Source organism: Apodemus sylvaticus, unplaced genomic scaffold (genome assembly GCF_947179515.1).
Source record: "Apodemus sylvaticus unplaced genomic scaffold, mApoSyl1.1 scaffold_33, whole genome shotgun sequence".
Taxonomy (NCBI): Eukaryota; Metazoa; Chordata; class Mammalia; order Rodentia; family Muridae; genus Apodemus; species Apodemus sylvaticus.
The window spans coordinates 337873-361008 of record NW_026263270.1 but is presented as its reverse complement, the minus strand read 5'-3'; positions in this window follow the sequence as shown (position 1 = coordinate 361008).

Sequence of the window (23136 nt, the reverse complement as noted above, 5' to 3'; positions counted from 1 at the left end):
CAGTTTTGCAGAGTAAAGACATATACGTACGCATTGGAAACTCTTTACGAGAAGAAATAACGCATAGTACAAAATTAGCTTGTATCTCCAAAACTACACGTTGTATCTCGAAAAGAATTGTTGTGGCGTGTACGTCTTAACATGTAGCATCTAAAGAGAACCAAAAGGAGAATTTTCTTTCGTCAAAATTTTTCAGAAAATCTGGTTTAAGGAAATCCCGCATCGTGCGAAATTATCTTGTTTTTCCTAAACAACACGTTGTAAGTCGAAAAGCTTTCATGTTGCGTGTATGTCTAAGTGTGTAGCCTCAAAAGGGAAGGCACAGGACAGTTTTCTCTCGAAAGGATATGTAAGAATACCACTTCATAAGGAAATACAGTTTTGCAGAGTAAAGACATATACATACGCATTGGAAACTCTTTACGAGAAGAAATAACGCATAGTACAAAATTAGCTTGTATCTCCAAAACTACACGTTGTATCTCGAAAAGAATTGTTGTGGCGTGTACGTCTTAACATGTAGCATCTAAAGAGAAACAAAAGGAGAATTTTCTTTCGTCAAAATTTTTCAGAAAATCACGTTTTAAGGAAATCCCGCATCGTGCGAAATTATCTTGTTTTTCCTAAACAACACGTTGTAAGTCGAAAAGCTTTCATGTTGCGTGTATGTCTACGTGTGTAGCCTCAAAAGAGAAGGCACAGGACAGTTTTCTCTCGAAAGGATATGTAAGAATACCACTTCATAAGGAAATACAGTTTTGCAGAGTAAAGACATATACGTACGCATTGGAAACTCTTTACGAGAAGAAATAACGCATAGTACAAAATTAGCTTGTATCTCCAAAACTACACGTTGTATCTCGAAAAGAATTGTTGTGGCATGTACGTCTTAACATGTAGCATCTAAAGAGAACCAAAAGGAGAATTTTCTTTCGTCAAAATTTTTCAGAAAATCTGGTTTAAGGAAATCCCGCATCGTGCGAAATTATCTTGTTTTTCCTAAACAACATGTTGTAAGTCGAAAAGCTTTCACGTTGCGTGTATGTCTACGTGTGTAGCCTCAAAAGAGAAGGCACAGGACAGTTTTCTCTCGAAAGGATATGTAAGAATACCACTTCATAAGGAAATACAGTTTTGCAGAGTAAAGACATATACGTACGCATTGGAAACTCTTTACGAGAAGAAATAACGCATAGTACAAAATTAGCTTGTATCTCCAAAACTACACGTTGTATCTCGAAAAGAATTGTTGTGGCGTGTACGTCTTAACATGTAGCATCTAAAGAGAACCAAAAGGAGAATTTTCTTTCGTCAAAATTTTTCAGAAAATCTGGTTTAAGGAAATCCCGCATCGTGCGAAATTATCTTGTTTTTCCTAAACAACACGTTGTAAGTCGAAAAGCTTTCATGTTGCGTGTATGTCTACGTGTGTAGCCTCAAAAGAGAAGGCACAGGACAGTTTTCTCTCGAAAGGATATGTAAGAATACCACTTCATAAGGAAATACAGTTTTGCAGAGTAAAGACATATACATACGCATTGGAAACTCTTTACGAGAAGAAATAACGCATAGTACAAAATTAGCTTGTATCTCCAAAACTACACGTTGTATCTCGAAAAGAATTGTTGTGGCGTGTACGTCTTAACATGTAGCATCTAAAGAGAACCAAAAGGAGAATTTTCTTTCGTCAAAATTTTTCAGAAAATCACGTTTTAAGGAAATCCCGCATCGTGCGAAATTATCTTGTTTTTCCTAAACAACACGTTGTAAGTCGAAAAGCTTTCATGTTGCGTGTATGTCTACGTGTGTAGCCTCAAAAGAGAAGGCACAGGACAGTTTTCTCTCGAAAGGATATGTAAGAATACCACTTCATAAGGAAATACAGTTTTGCAGAGTAAAGACATATACTTACGCATTGGAAACTCTTTACGAGAAGAAATAACGCATAGTACAAAATTAGCTTGTATCTCCAAAACTACACGTTGTATCTCGAAAAGAATTGTTGTGGCGTGTACGTCTTAACATGTAGCATCTAAAGAGAACCAAAAGGAGAATTTTCTTTCGTCAAAGTTTTTCAGAAAATCACGTTTTAAGGAAATCCCGCATCGTGCGAAATTATCTTGTTTTTCCTAAACAACACGTTGTAAGTCGAAAAGCTTTCACGTTGCGTGTATGTCTACGTGTGTAGCCTCAAAAGAGAAGGCACAGGACAGTTTTCTCTCGAAAGGATATGTAAGAATACCACTTCATAAGGAAATACAGTTTTGCAGAGTAAAGACATATACGTACGCATTGGAAACTCTTTACGAGAAGAAATAACGCATAGTACAAAATTAGCTTGTATCTCCAAAACTACACGTTGTATCTCGAAAAGAATTGTTGTGGCGTGTACGTCTTAACATGTAGCATCTAAAGAGAACCAAAAGGAGAATTTTCTTTCGTCAAAATTTTTCAGAAAATCACGTTTTAAGGAAATCCCGCATCGTGCGAAATTATCTTGTTTTTCCTAAACAACACGTTGTAAGTCGAAAAGCTTTCATGTTGCGTGTATGTCTACGTGTGTAGCCTCAAAAGAGAAGGCACAGGACAGTTTTCTCTCGAAAGGATATGTAAGAATACCACTTCATGAGGAAATACAGTTTTGCAGAGTAAAGACATATACGTACGCATTGGAAACTCTTTACGAGAAGAAATAACGCATAGTACAAAATTAGCTTGTATCTCCAAAACTACACGTTGTATCTCGAAAAGAATTGTTGTGGCGTGTACGTCTTAACATGTAGCATCTAAAGGGAACCAAAAGGACAATTTTCTTTCGTCAAAATTTTTCAGAAAATCTGGTTTAAGGAAATCCCGCATCGTGCGAAATTATCTTGTTTTTCCTAAACAACACGTTGTAAGTCGAAAAGCTTTCATGTTGCGTGTATGTCTACGTGTGTAGCCTCAAAAGAGAAGGCACAGGACAGTTTTCTCTCGAAAGGATATGTAAGAATACCACTTCATAAGGAAATACAGTTTTGCAGAGTAAAGACATATACGTACGCATTGGAAACTCTTTACGAGAAGAAATAACGCATAGTACAAAATTAGCTTGTATCTCCAAAACTACACGTTGTATCTCGAAAAGAATTGTTGTGGCGTGTACGTCTTAACATGTAGCATCTAAAGAGAACCAAAAGGAGAATTTTCTTTCGTCAAAATTTTTCAGAAAATCACGTTTTAAGGAAATCCCGCATCGTGCGAAATTATCTTGTTTTTCCTAAACAACACGTTGTAAGTCGAAAAGCTTTCATGTTGCGTGTATGTCTACGTGTGTAGCCTCAAAAGAGAAGGCACAGGACAGTTTTCTCTCGAAAGGATATGTAAGAATACCACTTCATAAGGAAATACAGTTTTGCAGAGTAAAGACATATACGTACGCATTGGAAACTCTTTACGAGAAGAAATAACGCATAGTACAAAATTAGCTTGTATCTCCAAAACTACACGTTGTATCTCGAAAAGAATTGTTGTGGCGTGTACGTCTTAACATGTAGCATCTAAAGAGAACCAAAAGGAGAATTTTCTTTCGTCAAAATTTTTCAGAAAATCACGTTTTAAGGAAATCCCGCATCGTGCGAAATTATCTTGTTTTTCCTAAACAACACGTTGTAAGTCGAAAAGCTTTCATGTTGCGTGTATGTCTACGTGTGTAGCCTCAAAAGAGAAGGCACAGGACAGTTTTCTCTCGAAAGGATATGTAAGAATACCACTTCATAAGGAAATACAGTTTTGCAGAGTAAAGACATATACTTACGCATTGGAAACTCTTTACGAGAAGAAATAACGCATAGTACAAAATTAGCTTGTATCTCCAAAACTACACGTTGTATCTCGAAAAGAATTGTTGTGGCGTGTACGTCTTAACATGTAGCATCTAAAGAGAACCAAAAGGAGAATTTTCTTTCGTCAAAGTTTTTCAGAAAATCACGTTTTAAGGAAATCCCGCATCGTGCGAAATTATCTTGTTTTTCCTAAACAACACGTTGTAAGTCGAAAAGCTTTCACGTTGCGTGTATGTCTACGTGTGTAGCCTCAAAAGAGAAGGCACAGGACAGTTTTCTCTCGAAAGGATATGTAAGAATACCACTTCATAAGGAAATACAGTTTTGCAGAGTAAAGACATATACGTACGCATTGGAAACTCTTTACGAGAAGAAATAACGCATAGTACAAAATTAGCTTGTATCTCCAAAACTACACGTTGTATCTCGAAAAGAATTGTTGTGGCGTGTACGTCTTAACATGTAGCATCTAAAGAGAACCAAAAGGAGAATTTTCTTTCGTCAAAATTTTTCAGAAAATCACGTTTTAAGGAAATCCCGCATCGTGCGAAATTATCTTGTTTTTCCTAAACAACACGTTGTAAGTCGAAAAGCTTTCATGTTGCGTGTATGTCTACGTGTGTAGCCTCAAAAGAGAAGGCACAGGACAGTTTTCTCTCGAAAGGATATGTAAGAATACCACTTCATGAGGAAATACAGTTTTGCAGAGTAAAGACATATACGTACGCATTGGAAACTCTTTACGAGAAGAAATAACGCATAGTACAAAATTAGCTTGTATCTCCAAAACTACACGTTGTATCTCGAAAAGAATTGTTGTGGCGTGTACGTCTTAACATGTAGCATCTAAAGGGAACCAAAAGGACAATTTTCTTTCGTCAAAATTTTTCAGAAAATCTGGTTTAAGGAAATCCCGCATCGTGCGAAATTATCTTGTTTTTCCTAAACAACACGTTGTAAGTCGAAAAGCTTTCATGTTGCGTGTATGTCTACGTGTGTAGCCTCAAAAGAGAAGGCACAGGACAGTTTTCTCTCGAAAGGATATGTAAGAATACCACTTCATAAGGAAATACAGTTTTGCAGAGTAAAGACATATACGTACGCATTGGAAACTCTTTACGAGAAGAAATAACGCATAGTACAAAATTAGCTTGTATCTCCAAAACTACACGTTGTATCTCGAAAAGAATTGTTGTGGCGTGTACGTCTTAACATGTAGCATCTAAAGAGAACCAAAAGGAGAATTTTCTTTCGTCAAAATTTTTCAGAAAATCACGTTTTAAGGAAATCCCGCATCGTGCGAAATTATCTTGTTTTTCCTAAACAACACGTTGTAAGTCGAAAAGCTTTCATGTTGCGTGTATGTCTATGTGTGTAGCCTCAAAAGAGAAGGCACAGGACAGTTTTCTCTCGAAAGGATATGTAAGAATACCACTTCATAAGGAAATACAGTTTTGCAGAGTAAAGACATATACGTACGCATTGGAAACTCTTTACGAGAAGAAATAACGCATAGTACAAAATTAGCTTGTATCTCCAAAACTACACGTTGTATCTCGAAAAGAATTGTTGTGGCGTGTACGTCTTAACATGTAGCATCTAAAGAGAACCAAAAGGAGAATTTTCTTTCGTCAAAATTTTTCAGAAAATCTGGTTTAAGGAAATCCCGCATCGTGCGAAATTATCTTGTTTTTCCTAAACAACACGTTGTAAGTCGAAAAGCTTTCATGTTGCGTGTATGTCTAAGTGTGTAGCCTCAAAAGGGAAGGCACAGGACAGTTTTCTCTCGAAAGGATATGTAAGAATACCACTTCATAAGGAAATACAGTTTTGCAGAGTAAAGACATATACATACGCATTGGAAACTCTTTACGAGAAGAAATAACGCATAGTACAAAATTAGCTTGTATCTCCAAAACTACACGTTGTATCTCGAAAAGAATTGTTGTGGCGTGTACGTCTTAACATGTAGCATCTAAAGAGAAACAAAAGGAGAATTTTCTTTCGTCAAAATTTTTCAGAAAATCACGTTTTAAGGAAATCCCGCATCGTGCGAAATTATCTTGTTTTTCCTAAACAACACGTTGTAAGTCGAAAAGCTTTCATGTTGCGTGTATGTCTACGTGTGTAGCCTCAAAAGAGAAGGCACAGGACAGTTTTCTCTCGAAAGGATATGTAAGAATACCACTTCATAAGGAAATACAGTTTTGCAGAGTAAAGACATATACGTACGCATTGGAAACTCTTTACGAGAAGAAATAACGCATAGTACAAAATTAGCTTGTATCTCCAAAACTACACGTTGTATCTCGAAAAGAATTGTTGTGGCATGTACGTCTTAACATGTAGCATCTAAAGAGAACCAAAAGGAGAATTTTCTTTCGTCAAAATTTTTCAGAAAATCTGGTTTAAGGAAATCCCGCATCGTGCGAAATTATCTTGTTTTTCCTAAACAACATGTTGTAAGTCGAAAAGCTTTCACGTTGCGTGTATGTCTACGTGTGTAGCCTCAAAAGAGAAGGCACAGGACAGTTTTCTCTCGAAAGGATATGTAAGAATACCACTTCATAAGGAAATACAGTTTTGCAGAGTAAAGACATATACGTACGCATTGGAAACTCTTTACGAGAAGAAATAACGCATAGTACAAAATTAGCTTGTATCTCCAAAACTACACGTTGTATCTCGAAAAGAATTGTTGTGGCGTGTACGTCTTAACATGTAGCATCTAAAGAGAACCAAAAGGAGAATTTTCTTTCGTCAAAATTTTTCAGAAAATCTGGTTTAAGGAAATCCCGCATCGTGCGAAATTATCTTGTTTTTCCTAAACAACACGTTGTAAGTCGAAAAGCTTTCATGTTGCGTGTATGTCTACGTGTGTAGCCTCAAAAGAGAAGGCACAGGACAGTTTTCTCTCGAAAGGATATGTAAGAATACCACTTCATAAGGAAATACAGTTTTGCAGAGTAAAGACATATACATACGCATTGGAAACTCTTTACGAGAAGAAATAACGCATAGTACAAAATTAGCTTGTATCTCCAAAACTACACGTTGTATCTCGAAAAGAATTGTTGTGGCGTGTACGTCTTAACATGTAGCATCTAAAGAGAACCAAAAGGAGAATTTTCTTTCGTCAAAATTTTTCAGAAAATCACGTTTTAAGGAAATCCCGCATCGTGCGAAATTATCTTGTTTTTCCTAAACAACACGTTGTAAGTCGAAAAGCTTTCATGTTGCGTGTATGTCTACGTGTGTAGCCTCAAAAGAGAAGGCACAGGACAGTTTTCTCTCGAAAGGATATGTAAGAATACCACTTCATAAGGAAATACAGTTTTGCAGAGTAAAGACATATACTTACGCATTGGAAACTCTTTACGAGAAGAAATAACGCATAGTACAAAATTAGCTTGTATCTCCAAAACTACACGTTGTATCTCGAAAAGAATTGTTGTGGCGTGTACGTCTTAACATGTAGCATCTAAAGAGAACCAAAAGGAGAATTTTCTTTCGTCAAAGTTTTTCAGAAAATCACGTTTTAAGGAAATCCCGCATCGTGCGAAATTATCTTGTTTTTCCTAAACAACACGTTGTAAGTCGAAAAGCTTTCACGTTGCGTGTATGTCTACGTGTGTAGCCTCAAAAGAGAAGGCACAGGACAGTTTTCTCTCGAAAGGATATGTAAGAATACCACTTCATAAGGAAATACAGTTTTGCAGAGTAAAGACATATACGTACGCATTGGAAACTCTTTACGAGAAGAAATAACGCATAGTACAAAATTAGCTTGTATCTCCAAAACTACACGTTGTATCTCGAAAAGAATTGTTGTGGCGTGTACGTCTTAACATGTAGCATCTAAAGAGAACCAAAAGGAGAATTTTCTTTCGTCAAAATTTTTCAGAAAATCACGTTTTAAGGAAATCCCGCATCGTGCGAAATTATCTTGTTTTTCCTAAACAACACGTTGTAAGTCGAAAAGCTTTCATGTTGCGTGTATGTCTACGTGTGTAGCCTCAAAAGAGAAGGCACAGGACAGTTTTCTCTCGAAAGGATATGTAAGAATACCACTTCATGAGGAAATACAGTTTTGCAGAGTAAAGACATATACGTACGCATTGGAAACTCTTTACGAGAAGAAATAACGCATAGTACAAAATTAGCTTGTATCTCCAAAACTACACGTTGTATCTCGAAAAGAATTGTTGTGGCGTGTACGTCTTAACATGTAGCATCTAAAGGGAACCAAAAGGACAATTTTCTTTCGTCAAAATTTTTCAGAAAATCTGGTTTAAGGAAATCCCGCATCGTGCGAAATTATCTTGTTTTTCCTAAACAACACGTTGTAAGTCGAAAAGCTTTCATGTTGCGTGTATGTCTACGTGTGTAGCCTCAAAAGAGAAGGCACAGGACAGTTTTCTCTCGAAAGGATATGTAAGAATACCACTTCATAAGGAAATACAGTTTTGCAGAGTAAAGACATATACGTACGCATTGGAAACTCTTTACGAGAAGAAATAACGCATAGTACAAAATTAGCTTGTATCTCCAAAACTACACGTTGTATCTCGAAAAGAATTGTTGTGGCGTGTACGTCTTAACATGTAGCATCTAAAGAGAACCAAAAGGAGAATTTTCTTTCGTCAAAATTTTTCAGAAAATCACGTTTTAAGGAAATCCCGCATCGTGCGAAATTATCTTGTTTTTCCTAAACAACACGTTGTAAGTCGAAAAGCTTTCATGTTGCGTGTATGTCTACGTGTGTAGCCTCAAAAGAGAAGGCACAGGACAGTTTTCTCTCGAAAGGATATGTAAGAATACCACTTCATAAGGAAATACAGTTTTGCAGAGTAAAGACATATACGTACGCATTGGAAACTCTTTACGAGAAGAAATAACGCATAGTACAAAATTAGCTTGTATCTCCAAAACTACACGTTGTATCTCGAAAAGAATTGTTGTGGCGTGTACGTCTTAACATGTAGCATCTAAAGAGAACCAAAAGGAGAATTTTCTTTCGTCAAAATTTTTCAGAAAATCACGTTTTAAGGAAATCCCGCATCGTGCGAAATTATCTTGTTTTTCCTAAACAACACGTTGTAAGTCGAAAAGCTTTCATGTTGCGTGTATGTCTACGTGTGTAGCCTCAAAAGAGAAGGCACAGGACAGTTTTCTCTCGAAAGGATATGTAAGAATACCACTTCATAAGGAAATACAGTTTTGCAGAGTAAAGACATATACTTACGCATTGGAAACTCTTTACGAGAAGAAATAACGCATAGTACAAAATTAGCTTGTATCTCCAAAACTACACGTTGTATCTCGAAAAGAATTGTTGTGGCGTGTACGTCTTAACATGTAGCATCTAAAGAGAACCAAAAGGAGAATTTTCTTTCGTCAAAGTTTTTCAGAAAATCACGTTTTAAGGAAATCCCGCATCGTGCGAAATTATCTTGTTTTTCCTAAACAACACGTTGTAAGTCGAAAAGCTTTCACGTTGCGTGTATGTCTACGTGTGTAGCCTCAAAAGAGAAGGCACAGGACAGTTTTCTCTCGAAAGGATATGTAAGAATACCACTTCATAAGGAAATACAGTTTTGCAGAGTAAAGACATATACGTACGCATTGGAAACTCTTTACGAGAAGAAATAACGCATAGTACAAAATTAGCTTGTATCTCCAAAACTACACGTTGTATCTCGAAAAGAATTGTTGTGGCGTGTACGTCTTAACATGTAGCATCTAAAGAGAACCAAAAGGAGAATTTTCTTTCGTCAAAATTTTTCAGAAAATCACGTTTTAAGGAAATCCCGCATCGTGCGAAATTATCTTGTTTTTCCTAAACAACACGTTGTAAGTCGAAAAGCTTTCATGTTGCGTGTATGTCTACGTGTGTAGCCTCAAAAGAGAAGGCACAGGACAGTTTTCTCTCGAAAGGATATGTAAGAATACCACTTCATAAGGAAATACAGTTTTGCAGAGTAAAGACATATACGTACGCATTGGAAACTCTTTACGAGAAGAAATAACGCATAGTACAAAATTAGCTTGTATCTCCAAAACTACACGTTGTATCTCGAAAAGAATTGTTGTGGCGTGTACGTCTTAACATGTAGCATCTAAAGAGAACCAAAAGGAGAATTTTCTTTCGTCAAAATTTTTCAGAAAATCACGTTTTAAGGAAATCCCGCATCGTGCGAAATTATCTTGTTTTTCCTAAACAACACGTTGTAAGTCGAAAAGCTTTCATGTTGCGTGTATGTCTACGTGTGTAGCCTCAAAAGAGAAGGCACAGGACAGTTTTCTCTCGAAAGGATATGTAAGAATACCACTTCATAAGGAAATACAGTTTTGCAGAGTAAAGACATATACGTACGCATTGGAAACTCTTTACGAGAAGAAATAACGCATAGTACAAAATTAGCTTGTATCTCCAAAACTACACGTTGTATCTCGAAAAGAATTGTTGTGGCGTGTACGTCTTAACATGTAGCATCTAAAGAGAACCAAAAGGAGAATTTTCTTTCGTCAAAATTTTTCAGAAAATCACGTTTTAAGGAAATCCCGCATCGTGCGAAATTATCTTGTTTTTCCTAAACAACACGTTGTAATTCGAAAAGCTTTCATGTTGCGTGTATGTCTAAGTGTGTAGCCTCAAAAGAGAAGGCACAGGACAGTTTTCTCTCGAAAGGATATGTAAGAATACCACTTCATAAGGAAATACAGTTTTGCAGAGTAAAGACATATACGTACGCATTGGAAACTCTTTACGAGAAGAAATAACGCATAGTACAAAATTAGCTTGTATCTCCAAAACTACACGTTGTATCTCGAAAAGAATTGTTGTGGCGTGTACGTCTTAACATGTAGCATCTAAAGCGAACCAAAAGGAGAATTTTCTTTCGTCAAAATTTTTCAGAAAATCACGTTTTAAGAAAATCCCGCATCGTGCGAAATTATCTTGTTTTTCCTAAACAACACGTTGTAAGTCGAAAAGCTTTCATGTTGCGTGTATGTCTACGTGTGTAGCCTCAAAAGAGAAGGCACAGGACAGTTTTCTCTCGAAAGGATATGTAAGAATACCACTTCATAAGGAAATACAGTTTTGCAGAGTAAAGACATATACGTACGCATTGGAAACTCTTTACGAGAAGAAATAACGCATAGTACAAAATTAGCTTGTATCTCCAAAACTACACGTTGTATCTCGAAAAGAATTGTTGTGGCGTGTACGTCTTAACATGTAGCATCTAAAGAGAACCAAAAGGAGAATTTTCTTTTGTCAAAATTTTTCAGAAAATCACGTTTTAAGGAAATCCCGCATCGTGCGAAATTATCTTGTTTTTCCTAAACAACACGTTGTAAGTCGAAAAGCTTTCATGTTGCGTGTATGTCTAAGTGTGTAGCCTCAAAAGAGAAGGCACAGGACAGTTTTCTCTCGAAAGGATATGTAAGAATACCACTTCATAAGGAAATACAGTTTTGCAGAGTAAAGACATATACGTACGCATTGGAAACTCTTTACTAGAAGAAATATCGCATAGTACAAAATTAGCTTGTATCTCCAAAACTACACGTTGTATCTCGAAAAGAATTGTTGTGGCGTGTACGTCTTAACATGTAGCATCTAAAGAGAACCAAAAGGAGAATTTTCTTTCGTCAAAATTTTTCAGAAAATCACGTTTTAAGGAAATCCCGCATCGTGCGAAATTATCTTGTTTTTCCTAAACAACACGTTGTAAGTCGAAAAGCTTTCATGTTGCGTGTATGTCTAAGTGTGTAGCCTCAAAAGAGAAGGCACAGGACAGTTTTCTCTCGAAGGATATGTAAGAATACCACTTCATAAGGAAATACAGTTTTGCAGAGTAAAGACATATACGTACGCATTGGAAACTCTTTACGAGAAGAAATAACGCATAGTACAAAATTAGCTTGTATCTCCAAAACTACACGTTGTATCTCGAAAAGAATTGTTGTGGCGTGTACGTCTTAACATGTAGCATCTAAAGAGAACCAAAAGGAGAATTTTCTTTTGTCAAAATTTTTCAGAAAATCACGTTTTAAGGAAATCCCGCATCGTGCGAAATTATCTTGTTTTTCCTAAACAACACGTTGTAAGTCGAAAAGCTTTCATGTTGCGTGTATGTCTAAGTGTGTAGCCTCAAAAGAGAAGGCACAGGACAGTTTTCTCTCGAAAGGATATGTAAGAATACCACTTCATAAGGAAATACAGTTTTGCAGAGTAAAGACATATACGTACGCATTGGAAACTCTTTACTAGAAGAAATATCGCATAGTACAAAATTAGCTTGTATCTCCAAAACTACACGTTGTATCTCGAAAAGAATTGTTGTGGCGTGTACGTCTTAACATGTAGCATCTAAAGAGAACCAAAAGGAGAATTTTCTTTCGTCAAAATTTTTCAGAAAATCACGTTTTAAGGAAATCCCGCATCGTGCGAAATTATCTTGTTTTTCTTAAACAACACGTTGTAAGTCGAAAAGCTTTCATGTTGCGTGTATGTCTAAGTGTGTAGCCTCAAAAGAGAAGGCACAGGACAGTTTTCTCTCGAAAGGATATGTAAGAATACCACTTCATAAGGAAATACAGTTTTGCAGAGTAAAGACATATACGTACGCATTGGAAACTCTTTACGAGAAGAAATAACGCATAGTACAAAATTAGCTTGTATCTCCAAAACTACACGTTGTATCTCGAAAAGAATTGTTGTGGCGTGTACGTCTTAACATGTAGCATCTAAAGAGAACCAAAAGGAGAATTTTCTTTCGTCAAAATTTTTCAGAAAATCACGTTTTAAGGAAATCCCGCATCGTGCGAAATTATCTTGTTTTTCCTAAACAACACGTTGTAAGTCGAAAAGCTTTCATGTTGCGTGTATGTCTATGTGTGTAGCCTCAAAAGAGAAGGCACAGGACAGTTTTCTCTCGAAAGGATATGTAAGAATACCACTTCATAAGGAAATACAGTTTTGCAGAGTAAAGACATATACGTACGCATTGGAAACTCTTTACGAGAAGAAATAATGCATAGTACAAAATTAGCTTGTATCTCCAAAACTACACGTTGTATCTCGAAAAGAATTGTTGTGGCGTGTACGTCTTAACATGTAGCATCTAAAGAGAACCAAAAGGAGAATTTTCTTTCGTCAAAATTTTTCAGAAAATCACGTTTTAAGGAAATCCCGCATCGTGCGAAATTATCTTGTTTTTCCTAAACAACACGTTGTAAGTCGAAAAGCTTTCATGTTGCATGTATGTCTACGTGTGTAGCCTCAAAAGAGAAGGCACAGGACAGTTTTCTCTCGAAAGGATATGTAAGAATACCACTTCATAAGGAAATACAGTTTTGCAGAGTAAAGACATATACGTATGCATTGGAAACTCTTTACGAGAAGAAATAACGCATAGTACAAAATTAGCTTGTATCTCCAAAACTACACGTTGTATCTCGAAAAGAATTGTTGTGGCGTGTACGTCTTAACATGTAGCATCTAAAGAGAACCAAAAGGAGAATTTTCTTTCGTCAAAATTTTTCAGAAAATCACGTTTTAAGGAAATCCCGCATCGTGCGAAATTATCTTGTTTTTCCTAAACAACACGTTGTAAGTCGAAAAGCTTTCATGTTGCGTGTATGTCTAAGTGTGTAGCCTCAAAAGAGAAGGCACAGGACAGTTTTCTCTCGAAAGGATATGTAAGAATACCACTTCATAAGGAAATACAGTTTTGCAGAGTAAAGACATATACGTACGCATTGGAAACTCTTTACGAGAAGAAATAACGCATAGTACAAAATTAGCTTGTATCTCCAAAACTACACGTTGTATCTCGAAAAGAATTGTTGTGGCGTGTACGTCTTAACATGTAGCATCTAAAGAGAACCAAAAGGAGAATTTTCTTTCGTCAAAATTTTTCAGAAAATCACGTTTTAAGGAAATCCCGCATCGTGCGAAATTATCTTGTTTTTCCTAAACAACATGTTGTAAGTCGAAAAGCTTTCATGTTGCGTGTATGTCTACGTGTGTAGCCTCAAAAGAGAAGGCACAGGACAGTTTTCTCTCGAAAGGATATGTAAGAATACCACTTCATAAGGAAATACAGTTTTGCAGAGTAAAGACATATACATACGCATTGGAAACTCTTTACGAGAAGAAATAACGCATAGTACAAAATTAGCTTGTATCTCCAAAACTACACGTTGTATCTCGAAAAGAATTGTTGTGGCGTGTACGTCTTAACATGTAGCATCTAAAGAGAACCAAAAGGAGAATTTTCTTTCGTCATATTTTTCAGAAAATCACGTTTTAAGGAAATCCCGCATCGTGCGAAATTATCTTGTTTTTCCTAAACAACACGTTGTAAGTCGAAAAGCTTTCATGTTGCGTGTATGTCTAAGTGTGTAGCCTCAAAAGAGAAGGCACAGGACAGTTTTCTCTCGATAGGATATGTAAGAATACCACTTCATAAGGAAATACAGTTTTGCAGAGTAAAGACATATACGTATGCATTGGAAACTCTTTACGAGAAGAAATAACGCATAGTACAAAATTAGCTTGTATCTCCAAAACTACATGTTGTATCTCGAAAAGAATTGTTGTGGCGTGTACGTCTTAACATGTAGCATCTAAAGAGAACCAAAAGGAGAATTTTCTTTCGTCAAAATTTTTCAGAAAATCACGTTTTAAGGAAATCCCGCATCGTGCGAAATTATCTTGTTTTTCCTAAACAACACGTTGTAAGTCGAAAAGCTTTCATGTTGCGTGTATGTCTAAGTGTGTAGCCTCAAAAGAGAAGGCACAGGACAGTTTTCTCTCGAAAGGATATGTAAGAATACCACTTCATAAGGAAATACAGTTTTGCAGAGTAAAGACATATACGTACGCATTGGAAACGCTTTACGAGAAGAAATAACGCATAGTACAAAATTAGCTTGTATCTCCAAAACTACACGTTGTATGTTGAAAAGAATTGTTGTGGCGTGTACGTCTTAACATGTAGCATCTAAAGAGAACCAAAAGGAGAATTTTCTTTCGTCAAAATTTTTCAGAAAATCACGTTTTAAGGAAATCCCGCATCGTGCGAAATTATCTTGTTTTTCCTAAACAACACGTTGTAAGTCGAAAAGCTTTCATGTTGCATGTATGTCTACGTGTGTAGCCTCAAAAGAGAAGGCACAGGACAGTTTTCTCTCGAAAGGATATGTAAGAATACCACTTCATAAGGAAATACAGTTTTGCAGAGTAAAGACATATACGTACGCATTGGAAACTCTTTACGAGAAGAAATAACGCATAGTACAAAATTACCTTGTATCTCCAAAACTACACGTTGTATCTCGAAAAGAATTGTTGTGGCGTGTACGTCTTAACATGTAGCATCTAAAGAGAACCAAAAGGAGAATTTTCTTTCGTCAAAATTTTTCAGAAAATCACGTTTTAAGGAAATCCCGCATCGTGCGAAATTATCTTGTTTTTCCTAAACAACACGTTGTAAGTCGAAAAGCTTTCATGTTGCGTGTATGTCTAAGTGTGTAGCCTCAAAAGAGAAGGCACAGGACAGTTTTCTCTCGAAAGGATATGTAAGAATACCACTTCATAAGGAAATACAGTTTTACAGAGTAAAGACATATACGTACGCATTGGAAACTCTTTACGAGAAGAAATAACGCATAGTACAAAATTAGCTTGTATCTCCAAAACTACACGTTGTATCTCGAAAAGAATTGTTGTGGCGTGTACGTCTTAACATGTAGCATCTAAAGAGAACCAAAAGGAGAATTTTCTTTCGTCAAAATTTTTCAGAAAATCTGGTTTAAGGAAATCCCGCATCGTGCGAAATTATCTTGTTTTTCCTAAACAACACGTTGTAAGTCGAAAAGCTTTCATGTTGCGTGTATGTCTACGTGTGTAGCCTCAAAAGAGAAGGCACAGGACAGTTTTCTCTCGAAAGGATATGTAAGAATACCACTTCATAAGGAAATACAGTTTTGCAGAGTAAAGACATATACATACGCATTGGAAACTCTTTACGAGAAGAAATAACGCATAGTACAAAATTAGCTTGTATCTCCAAAACTACACGTTGTATCTCGAAAAGAATTGTTGTGGCGTGTACGTCTTAACATGTAGCATCTAAAGAGAACCAAAAGGAGAATTTTCTTTCTTCAAAATTTTTCAGAAAATCACGTTTTAAGGAAATCCCGCATCGTGCGAAATTATCTTGTTTTTCCTAAACAACACGTTGTAAGTCGAAAAGCTTTCATGTTGCGTGTATGTCTACGTGTGTAGCCTCAAAAGAGAAGGCACAGGACAGTTTTCTCTCGAAAGGATATGTAAGAATACCACTTCATAAGGAAATACAGTTTTGCAGAGTAAAGACATATACGTACGCATTGGAAACTCTTTACGAGAAGAAATAACGCATAGTACAAAATTAGCTTGTATCTCCAAAACTACACGTTGTATCTCGAAAAGAATTGTTGTGGCGTGTACGTCTTAACATGTAGCATCTAAAGAGAACCAAAAGGAGAATTTTCTTTCGTCAAAATTTTTCAGAAAATCTGGTTTAAGGAAATCCCGCATCGTGCGAAATTATCTTGTTTTTCCTAAACAACACGTTGTAAGTCGAAAAGCTTTCATGTTGCGTGTATGTCTAAGTGTGTAGCCTCAAAAGAGAAGGCACAGGACAGTTTTCTCTCGAAAGGATATGTAAGAATACCACTTCATAAGGAAATACAGTTTTGCAGAGTAAAGACATATACATACGCATTGGAAACTCTTTACGAGAAGAAATAACGCATAGTACAAAATTAGCTTGTATCTCCAAAACTACACGTTGTATCTCGAAAAGAATTGTTGTGGCGTGTACGTCTTAACATGTAGCATCTAAAGAGAAACAAAAGGAGAATTTTCTTTCGTCAAAATTTTTCAGAAAATCACATTTTAAGGAAATCCCGCATCGTGCGAAATTATCTTGTTTTTCCTAAACAACACGTTGTAAGTCGAAAAGCTTTCATGTTGCGTGTATGTCTACATGTGTAGCCTCAAAAGAGAAGGCACAGGACAGTTTTCTCTCGAAAGGATATGTAAGAATACCACTTCATAAGGAAATACAGTTTTGCAGAGTAAAGACATATACGTACGCATTGGAAACTCTTTACGAGAAGAAATAACGCATAGTACAAAATTAGCTTGTATCTCCAAAACTACACGTTGTATCTCGAAAAGAATTGTTGTGGCGTGTACGTCTTAACATGTAGCATCTAAAGAGAACCAAAAGGAGAATTTTCTTTCGTCAAAATTTTTCAGAAAATCACGTTTTAAGGAAATCCCGCATCGTGCGAAATTATCTTGTTTTTCCTAAACAACACGTTGTAAGTCGAAAAGCTTTCATGTTGCGTGTATGTCTACGTGTGTAGCCTCAAAAGAGAAGGCACAGGACAGTTTTCTCTCGAAAGGATATGTAAGAATACCACTTCATAAGGAAATACAGTTTTGCAGAGTAAAGACATATACGTACGCATTGGAAACTCTTTACGAGAAGAAATAACGCATAGTACAAAATTAGCATGTATCTCCAAAACTACACGTTGTATCTCGAAAAGAATTGTTGTGGCGTGTACGTCTTAACATGTAGCATCTAAAGAGAACCAAAAGGAGAATTTTCTTTCGTCAAAATTTTTCAGAAAATCACGTTTTAAGGAAATCCCGCATCGTGCGAAATTATCTTGTTTTTCCTAAACAACACGTTGTAAGTCGAAAAGCTTTCATGTTGCGTGTATGTCTAAGTGTGTAGCCTCAAAAGAGAAGGCACAGGACAGTTTTCTCTCGAAAGGATATGTAAGAATACCACTTCATAAGGAAATACAGTTTTGCAGAGTAAAGACATATACCTACGCATTGGAAACTCTTTACGAGAAGAAATAACGCATAGTACAAAATTAGCTTGTATCTCCAAAACTACACGTTGTATCTCGAAAAGAATTGTTGTTGCGTGTACGTCTTAACATGTAGCATCTAAAGAGAACCAAAAGGAGAATTTTCTTTCGTCAAAATTTTTCAGAAAATCTGGTTTAAGGAAATACCGCATCGTGCCAAATTATCTTGTTTTTCCTAAACAACACGTTGTAAGTCGAAAAGCTTTCACGTTGCGTGTATGTCTACGTGTGTAGCCTCAAAAGAGAAGGCACAGGACAGTTTTCTCTCGAAAGGATATGTAAGAATACCACTTCATAAGGAAATACAGTTTTGCAGAGTAAAGACATATACGTACGCATTGGAAACTCTTTACGAGAAGAAATAACGCATAGTACAAAATTAGCTTGTATCTCCAAAACTACACGTTGTATCTCGAAAAGAATTGTTGTGGCGTGTACGTCTTAACATGTAGCATCTAAAGAGAACCAAAAGGAGAATTTTCTTTCGTCAAAATTTTTCAGAAAATCTGGTTTAAGGAAATCCCGCATCGTGCGAAATTATCTTGTTTTTCCTAAACAACACGTTGTAAGTCGAAAAGCTTTCATGTTGCGTGTATGTCTACGTGTGTAGCCTCAAAAGAGAAGGCACAGGACAGTTTTCTCTCGAAAGGATATGTAAGAATACCACTTCATTAGGAAATACAGTTTTGCAGAGTAAAGACATATACATACGCATTGGAAACTCTTTACGAGAAGAAATAACGCATAGTACAAAATTAGCTTGTATCTCCAAAACTACACGTTGTATCTCGAAAAGAATTGTTGTGGCGTGTACGTCTTAACATGTAGCATCTAAAGAGAACCAAAAGGAGAATTTTCTTTCGTCAAAATTTTTCAGAAAATCACGTTTTAAGGAAATCCCGCATCGTGCGAAATTATCTTGTTTTTCCTAAACAACACGTTGTAAGTCGAAAAGCTTTCATGTTGCGTGTATGTCTACGTGTGTAGCCTCAAAAGAGAAGGCACAGGACAGTTTTCTCTCGAAAGGATATGTAAGAATACCACTTCATAAGGAAATACAGTTTTGCAGAGTAAAGACATATACGTACGCATTGGAAACTCTTTACGAGAAGAAATAACGCATAGTACAAAATTAGCTTGTATCTCCAAAACTACACGTTGTATCTCGAAAAGAATTGTTGTTGCGTGTACGTCTTAACATGTAGCATCTAAAGAGAACCAAAAGGAGAATTTTCTTTCGTCAAAATTTTTCAGAAAATCTGGTTTAAGGAAATACCGCATCGTGCGAAATTATCTTGTTTTTCCTAAACAACACGTTGTAAGTCGAAAAGCTTTCACGTTGCGTGTATGTCTACGTGTGTAGCCTCAAAAGAGAAGGCACAGGACAGTTTTCTCTCGAAAGGATATGTAAGAATACCACTTCATAAGGAAATACAGTTTTGCAGAGTAAAGACATATACGTACGCATTGGAAACTCTTTATGAGAAGAAATAACGCATAGTACAAAATTAGCTTGTATCTCCAAAACTACACGTTGTATCTCGAAAAGAATTGTTGTGGCGTGTACGTCTTAACATGTAGCATCTAAAGAGAACCAAAAGGAGAATTTTCTTTCGTCAAAATTTTTCAGAAAATCTGGTTTAAGGAAATCCCGCATCGTGCGAAATTATCTTGTTTTTCCTAAACAACACGTTGTAAGTCGAAAAGCTTTCATGTTGCGTGTATGTCTACGTGTGTAGCCTCAAAAGAGAAGGCACAGGACAGTTTTCTCTCGAAAGGATATGTAAGAATACCACTTCATTAGGAAATACAGTTTTGCACAGTAAAGACATATACATACGCATTGGAAACTCTTTACGAGAAGAAATAACGCATAGTACAAAATTAGCTTGTATCTCCAAAACTACACGTTGTATCTCGAAAAGAATTGTTGTGGCGTGTACGTCTTAACATGTAGCATCTAAAGAGAACCAAAAGGAGAATTTTCTTTCGTCAAAATTTTTCAGAAAATCACGTTTTAAGGAAATACCGCATCGTGCGAAATTATCTTGTTTTTCCTAAACAACACGTTGTAAGTCGAAAAGCTTTCATGTTGCGTGTATGTCTACGTGTGTAGCCTCAAAAGAGAAGGCACAGGACAGTTTTCTCTCGAAAGGATATGTAAGAATACCACTTCATAAGGAAATACAGTTTTGCAGAGTAAAGACATATACGTACGCATTGGAAACTCTTTACGAGAAGAAATAACGCATAGTACAAAATTAGCTTGTATCTCCAAAACTACACGTTGTATCTCGAAAAGAATTGTTGTGGCGTGTACGTCTTAACATGTAGCATCTAAAGAGAACCAAAAGGAGAATTTTCTTTCGTCAAAGTTTTTCAGAAAATCACGTTTTAAGGAAATCCCGCATCGTGCGAAATTATCTTGTTTTTCCTAAACAACACGTTGTAAGTCGAAAAGCTTTCACGTTGCGTGTATGTCTACGTGTGTAGCCTCAAAAGAGAAGGCACAGGACAGTTTTCTCTCGAAAGGATATGTAAGAATACCACTTCATAAGGAAATACAGTTTTGCAGAGTAAAGACATATACGTACGCATTGGAAACTCTTTACGAGAAGAAATAACGCATAGTACAAAATTAGCTTGTATCTCCAAAACTACACGTTGTATCTCGAAAAGAATTGTTGTGGCGTGTACGTCTTAACATGTAGCATCTAAAGAGAACCAAAAGGAGAATTTTCTTTCGTCAAAATTTTTCAGAAAATCACGTTTTAAGGAAATCCCGCATCGTGCGAAATTATCTTGTTTTTCCTAAACAACACGTTGTAAGTCGAAAAGCTTTCATGTTGCGTGTATGTCTACGTGTGTAGCCTCAAAAGAGAAGGCACAGGACAGTTTTCTCTCGAAAGGATATGTAAGAATACCACTTCATAAGGAAATACAGTTTTGCAGAGTAAAGACATATACGTACGCATTGGAAACTCTTTACGAGAAGAAATAATGCATAGTACAAAATTAGCTTGTATCTCCAAAACTACACGTTGTATCTCGAAAAGAATTGTTGTGGCGTGTACGTCTTAACATGTAGCATCTAAAGAGAACCAAAAGGAGAATTTTCTTTCGTCAAAATTTTTCAGAAAATCACGTTTTAAGGAAATCCCGCATCGTGCGAAATTATCTTGTTTTTCCTAAACAACACGTTGTAATTCGAAAAGCTTTCATGTTGCGTGTATGTCTAAGTGTGTAGCCTCAAAAGAGAAGGCACAGGACAGTTTTCTCTCGAAAGGATATGTAAGAATACCACTTCATAAGGAAATACAGTTTTGCAGAGTAAAGACATATACGTACGCATTGGAAACTCTTTACGAGAAGAAATAACGCATAGTACAAAATTAGCTTGTATCTCCAAAACTACACGTTGTATCTCGAAAAGAATTGTTGTGGCGTGTACGTCTTAACATGTAGCATCTAAAGAGAACCAAAAGGAGAATTTTCTTTCGTCAAAATTTTTCAGAAAATCACGTTTTAAGAAAATCCCGCATCGTGCGAAATTATCTTGTTTTTCCTAAACAACACGTTGTAAGTCGAAAAGCTTTCATGTTGCGTGTATGTCTAAGTGTGTAGCCTCAAAAGAGAAGGCACAGGACAGTTTTCTCTCGAAAGGATATGTAAGAATACCACTTCATAAGGAAATACAGTTTTGCAGAGTAAAGACATATACGTACGCATTGGAAACTCTTTACGAGAAGAAATAACGCATAGTACAAAATTAGCTTGTATCTCCAAAACTACACGTTGTATCTCGAAAAGAATTGTTGTGGCGTGTACGTCTTAACATGTAGCATCTAAAGAGAACCAAAAGGAGAATTTTCTTTTGTCAAAATTTTTCAGAAAATCACGTTTTAAGGAAATCCCGCATCGTGCGAAATTATCTTGTTTTTCCTAAACAACACGTTGTAAGTCGAAAAGCTTTCATGTTGCGTGTATGTATAAGTGTGTAGCCTCAAAAGAGAAGGCACAGAACAGTTTTCTCTCGAAAGGATATGTAAGAATACCACTTCATAAGGAAATACAGTTTTGCAGAGTAAAGACATATACGTACGCATTGGAAACTCTTTACTAGAAGAAATAACGCATAGTACAAAATTAGCTTGTATCTGCAAAACTACACGTTGTATCTCGAAAAGAATTGTTGTGGCGTGTACGTCTTAACATGTAGCATCTAAAGAGAACCAAAAGGAGAATTTTCTTTCGTCAAAATTTTTCAGAAAATCACGTTTTAAGGAAATACCGCATCGTGCGAAATTATCTTGTTTTTCCTAAACAACACGTTGTAAGTCGAAAAGCTTTCATGTTGCGTGTATGTCTACGTGTGTAGCCTCAAAAGAGAAGGCACAGGACAGTTTTCTCTCGAAAGGATATGTAAGAATACCACTTCATAAGGAAATACAGTTTTGCAGAGTAAAGACATATACGTACGCATTGGAAACTCTTTACGAGAAGAAATAACGCATAGTACAAAATTAGCTTGTATCTCCAAAACTACACGTTGTATCTCGAAAAGAATTGTTGTGGCGTGTACGTCTTAACATGTAGCATCTAAAGAGAACCAAAAGGAGAATTTTCTTTCGTCAAAGTTTTTCAGAAAATCACGTTTTAAGGAAATCCCGCATCGTGCGAAATTATCTTGTTTTTCCTAAACAACACGTTGTAAGTCGAAAAGCTTTCACGTTGCGTGTATGTCTACGTGTGTAGCCTCAAAAGAGAAGGCACAGGACAGTTTTCTCTCGAAAGGATATGTAAGAATACCACTTCATAAGGAAATACAGTTTTGCAGAGTAAAGACATATACGTACGCATTGGAAACTCTTTACGAGAAGAAATAACGCATAGTACAAAATTAGCTTGTATCTCCAAAACTACACGTTGTATCTCGAAAAGAATTGTTGTGGCGTGTACGTCTTAACATGTAGCATCTAAAGAGAACCAAAAGGAGAATTTTCTTTCGTCAAAATTTTTCAGAAAATCACGTTTTAAGGAAATCCCGCATCGTGCGAAATTATCTTGTTTTTCCTAAACAACACGTTGTAAGTCGAAAAGCTTTCACGTTGCGTGTATGTCTACGTGTGTAGCCTCAAAAGAGAAGGCACAGGACAGTTTTCTCTCGAAAGGATATGTAAGAATACCACTTCATAAGGAAATACAGTTTTGCAGAGTAAAGACATATACGTACGCATTGGAAACTCTTTATGAGAAGAAATAACGCATAGTACAAAATTAGCTTGTATCTCCAAAACTACACGTTGTATCTCGAAAAGAATTGTTGTGGCGTGTACGTCTTAACATGTAGCATCTAAAG